This window comes from Schistocerca serialis, unplaced genomic scaffold, assembly GCF_023864345.2.
Source record: "Schistocerca serialis cubense isolate TAMUIC-IGC-003099 unplaced genomic scaffold, iqSchSeri2.2 HiC_scaffold_961, whole genome shotgun sequence".
NCBI classification, from domain to species: Eukaryota; Metazoa; Arthropoda; class Insecta; order Orthoptera; family Acrididae; genus Schistocerca; species Schistocerca serialis.
The window spans coordinates 20001-25000 of NW_026048586.1; the positions used below are offsets into that span (position 1 = coordinate 20001).

The 5000-nt window shown below is 53.6% G+C and overlaps 1 non-coding gene across 1 annotated transcript in view; it reads right to left on the reverse strand.

Annotated features, from left to right (window-relative positions):
- Nucleotides 1-812, reverse strand: part of LOC126453792 (small subunit ribosomal RNA) — a 1910-nt gene extending 1098 nt beyond the window's left edge. Inside the window, exon 1 of the ribosomal RNA XR_007585071.1 lies at nt 1-812. This exon is cut by the window's left edge and continues 1098 nt beyond it. This is a non-coding gene — a ribosomal RNA (small subunit ribosomal RNA).
- Nucleotides 813-5000: the final 4188 nt, after the last annotated feature.

The window sequence follows — 5000 nt, forward strand, 5'->3', positions numbered from 1 at the left end:
AAGAGCACCCTGGTAGGATTGCAACGGGGTCCGCCTCGGGACGCACGAGCACGCACGAGGCGCGTCGCACGCCTTCAGCTCGCCCCACCGGCAGGACGTCCCACGATACATGCCAGTTAAACACCGACGGGCGGTGAACCAACAGCGTGGGACACAAATCCAACTACGAGCTTTTTAACCGCAACAACTTTAATATACGCTATTGGAGCTGGAATTACCGCGGCTGCTGGCACCAGACTTGCCCTCCAATAGATACTCGTTAAAGGATTTAAAGTGTACTCATTCCGATTACGGGGCCTCGGATGAGTCCCGTATCGTTATTTTTCGTCACTACCTCCCCGTGCCGGGAGTGGGTAATTTGCGCGCCTGCTGCCTTCCTTGGATGTGGTAGCCGTTTCTCAGGCTCCCTCTCCGGAATCGAACCCTGATTCCCCGTTACCCGTTACAACCATGGTAGGCGCAGAACCTACCATCGACAGTTGATAAGGCAGACATTTGAAAGATGCGTCGCCGGTACGAGGACCGTGCGATCAGCCCAAAGTTATTCAGAGTCACCAAGGCAAACGGACCGGACGAGCCGACCGATTGGTTTTGATCTAATAAAAGCGTCCCTTCCATCTCTGGTCGGGACTCTGTTTGCATGTATTAGCTCTAGAATTACCACAGTTATCCAAGTAACGTGGGTACGATCTAAGGAACCATAACTGATTTAATGAGCCATTCGCGGTTTCACCTTAATGCGGCTTGTACTGAGACATGCATGGCTTAATCTTTGAGACAAGCATATGACTACTGGCAGGATCAACCAGGGAGCTGCGTCAACTAGAGCTGAGCAGCCGGCCGCCCGGGAGTGTGTCCCGGGGGCCCGCGCGAACACGCAAGCGTCCGCTCAATTATTCTGCAAACAGGAGGAGGCTGAGCTCCCCTGCACCATACACCTCGAAACCCTCTCAGGTCCCGGCGGCGCGCAGCGCCGTCCTAAGTACTTGGTCGGGTTCGAGAGAGGCGCAATCGCCCGGGGTTTGGCGAGTAGACGCTTTAGGTGCGACCACCCGTGCTCCCAACTGAGCTTGCCGCTGCCGACAGAGGCCCGGGAGCGTGCTGTCGTGGCATTGCCGGCGGGAGACAACACGCGCCACCTACGGTGACCGGCAGCTCCAACGCCAGCGCCACAGAAGGACAAAAGCCCCACTTGGGTGCCGAAGCGAACTCTCCCAGCACAGCGCACGCGCCAACACGTCCGCACAGCTGCGATACAAACCACCTGCGAGAACCGCAGAGGCGACCGAGCAGCAGACGGCGTCGCGGCGCCGAGCGCCGGGCGGCGGCGCATCCTCAGCGCACACAGTCCTCAATCGGACCAGCACACTGCAGATGTCCACCGCGCTTCGCACCGGGCCCGCGAGGACCTACTTTGGCCGCACGGCGCCGCGTGCAGGGTGCGCCGGCGCGCAGCTGCGCCGCCTGCCGCCTCCGTCGGCCGGCGCGCCTGCCACTGGCCGCCCCCACCAGCCGGCTGTAGCGCGTGCGCCCACGCACCGCGCGGCCAGCACGCCGGGAGGCCCCCCCTCACCGGCCGGGGACGGTCCCACCCAGCCACCGCCGCGTATCGCTTCACACCCAGATGCCATTCACGTTCGTGGGCATGGTGGGTATCGCTGGAACAACCGGTTGGTAGCTCAACCGATCGTCGCCATCACTGATTCACCTCTAGCGAGAACAACCGCACCACAACGGTTTACCAGTTGTTCATTTGCGTAACGTCACCAGCAAACGTAGGCGTCCATCGCCATTTGCAAATTCAACGATTGTTGCATGCCTGTGTCAGGTGTCACGACACACTATGTCTGCCCACATACACGCAACAACATGTGCACGCTTCGCGAACACGTGGAAGGTGGCCCCCGTACGTATGCGATGTCCATTGCGCGAACGACTGTCAACCGGCCTCTGTCGCATGTCGCAGATGTGGAACGCAGTGCACCATGCTATCACGGTGTGTGAGAAGAGACGACTACGTCTGACAACACGCGCCACTACATCAACAGACGGCTCATGCTGATCGCCATCCAGGGCATACCACACTGCAATCCAGCTCTTATAGGGAGACGACACGTAGCTGAGTGCACAACATTTGGACTGCATGGTTCGCCGTTGTTGGCGCAGTCGTTGTACGGTCACATGTACCACGATGTATCATTCAGTACATGAGGACCAATGTGCAGTACAGTGTGTGATTTGGACGTACAACATCAGCGGACAGTTGACACAGGCCGTACCACAGCGTAGGCTAAGTGCTTCGCCATGCGAATGCCAATGAACAACTGCAAATGCCAATGAACAACTGCAAAGGGCATTGAGCATGTACGTCCTGCTGCCATCCACATTACAGTGTATAGCTGCAAGGTGTTTAACATGAAGCGATACACTGGGGACCGGGCAGTGCGAGTAGCAAACTATATTGCGGGGGTTGCAGTTAGGCAACACTACACTAATTTAACGCGTCGTATGACAATTACAGAGCAGGTTAAGGCCCAACGTGTGTTGGGTTAAGGCCCAACGTGTGTTGGGTTAAGGCCCAACGTGTGTTGGGTTAAGGCCCAACGTGTGTTGGGTTAAGGCCCAACGTGTGTTGGGTTAAGGCCCAACGTGTGTTGGGTTAAGGCCCAACGTGTGTTGGGTTAAGGCCCAACGTGTGTTGGGTTAAGGCCCAACGTGTGTTGGGTTAAGGCCCAACGTGTGTTGGGTTAAGGCCCAACGTGTGTTGGGTTAAGGCCCAACGTGTGTTGGGTTAAGGCCCAACGTGTGTTGGGTTAAGGCCCAACGTGTGTTGGGTTAAGGCCCAACGTGTGTTGGGTTAAGGCCCAACGTGTGTTGGGTTAAGGCCCAACGTGTGTTGGGTTAAGGCCCAACGTGTGTTGGGTTAAGGCCCAACATAGGTTGGGTTAAGGCCCAACATAGGTTGGGTTAAGGCCCAACATAGGTTGGGTTAAGGCCCAACATAGGTTGGGTTAAGGCGCAACATAGGTTGGGTTAAGGCGCAACATAGGTTGGGTTAAGGCGCAACATAGGTTGGGTTAAGGCGCAACATAGGTTGGGTTAAGGCGCAACATAGGTTGGGTTAAGGCGCAACATAGGTTGGGTTAAGGCGCAACATAGGTTGGGTTAAGGCCCAACATAGGTTGGGTTAAGGCGCAACATAGGTTGGGTTAAGGCGCAACATAGGTTGGGTTAAGGCGCAACATAGGTTGGGTTAAGGCGCAACATAGGTTGGGTTAAGGCGCAACATAGGTTGGGTTAAGGCGCAACATAGGTTGGGTTAAGGCGCAACATAGGTTAGGTTAAGGCGCAACATAGGTTAGGTTAAGGCGCAACATAGGTTAGGTTAAGGCGCAACATAGGTTAGGTTAAGGCGCAACATAGGTTAGGTTAAGGCGCAACATAGGTTAGGTTAAGGCGCAACATAGGTTAGGTTAAGGCGCAACATAGGTTAGGTTAAGGCGCAACATAGGTTAGGTTAAGGCGCAACATAGGTTAGGTTAAGGCGCAACATAGGTTAGGTTAAGGCGCAACATAGGTTAGGTTAAGGCGCAACATAGGTTAGGTTAAGGCGCAACATAGGTTAGGTTAAGGCGCAACATAGGTTAGGTTAAGGCGCAACATAGGTTAGGTTAAGGCGCAACATAGGTTAGGTTAAGGCGCAACATAGGTTAGGTTAAGGCGCAACATAGGTTAGGTTAAGGCGCAACATAGGTTAGGTTAAGGCGCAACATAGGTTAGGTTAAGGCGCAACATAGGTTAGGTTAAGGCGCAACATAGGTTAGGTTAAGGCGCAACATAGGTTAGGTTAAGGCGCAACATAGGTTAGGTTAAGGCGCAACATAGGTTAGGTTGAGGCACAATATAGGTTAGGTTGAGGTACCGTATAGGTTAGGTTAAGGTACAGTATAGTTTAGGTTAAGGTACAGTATAGTTTAGGTTAAGGTACAGTATAGTTTAGGTTAAGGTACAGTATAGTTTAGGTTAAGGTACAGTATAGTTTAGGTTAAGGTACAGTATAGTTTAGGTTAAGGTACAGTATAGTTTAGGTTAAGGTACACATTGTTGTATGGAAAGGTGTAATGGGGGGGGGGGGGGGGGGCGGCCGGTCGGTTTGTTGATTGTGATTATAGTAAGTGGATGCCTGCGGCATCATCTGATTTGCCACGTCAGGATGCACCTTTGGCTCATGACAGGCGGCGCTCCGATTCCATGCTTGTGGCAGACCTGTGTCTTTCATTCCTGCCATTGTTTGTGTGCTGTGAGAGGAGGCAGTATTGTGATGTTGGGTGCACCCCTGTGTAGGACATGTGTGGGTGTTGGTGGCTTAGCTGAGCAATGGTGGTTGTCGGGGGGGTGGGATATTCCGTTTTCTGAGTGGACCTCCCAGTCTGGTTATGACAGTGTGGATTGTCTCATGTGGCGGAGAGGATGCACTGGGTGTTGTTCCATGCTGGTGCTTACATATTGTCTGTGTGCGTGTTACAGGCGGAGAGTAGTGCGTGATAAGAGTGTGTGGCTGCCGTGTGGTTGTGATTGTGAGCAGAGTCTTTCAGCATGTATACGGACAGTTGTATATATTATCTGTATTCTGATGGGTCTATGTATTACTAATCAGCGCCGTGTATACGTTTAATCCGGTTCCAGTCGAAACTGTTGTATCTCTGTACATTAGTGACACGGCGAGCGCGCTATGTAGCTACTCGTCTCGGCAGCTTCCACCGGTGTATGGCAAATGATTATAAGCAATGAGTCGAGTCGTCAATACCGATAGTGTGACGTCACATGTCTGGGGTGGGGGACGCTGCGCCCTTCCGGTGGGTCATGGCCTAGAAAGACGCTCCCCACGCAGGGGGGCTTGGACTGTCATAAACTCTTCCGAGTAATATACTTGCCGTACGTTTTTGCGACTGCGAGTGCAACGCCCACCGGTACCGACATGGATGGAGCGCCTCCTAGCT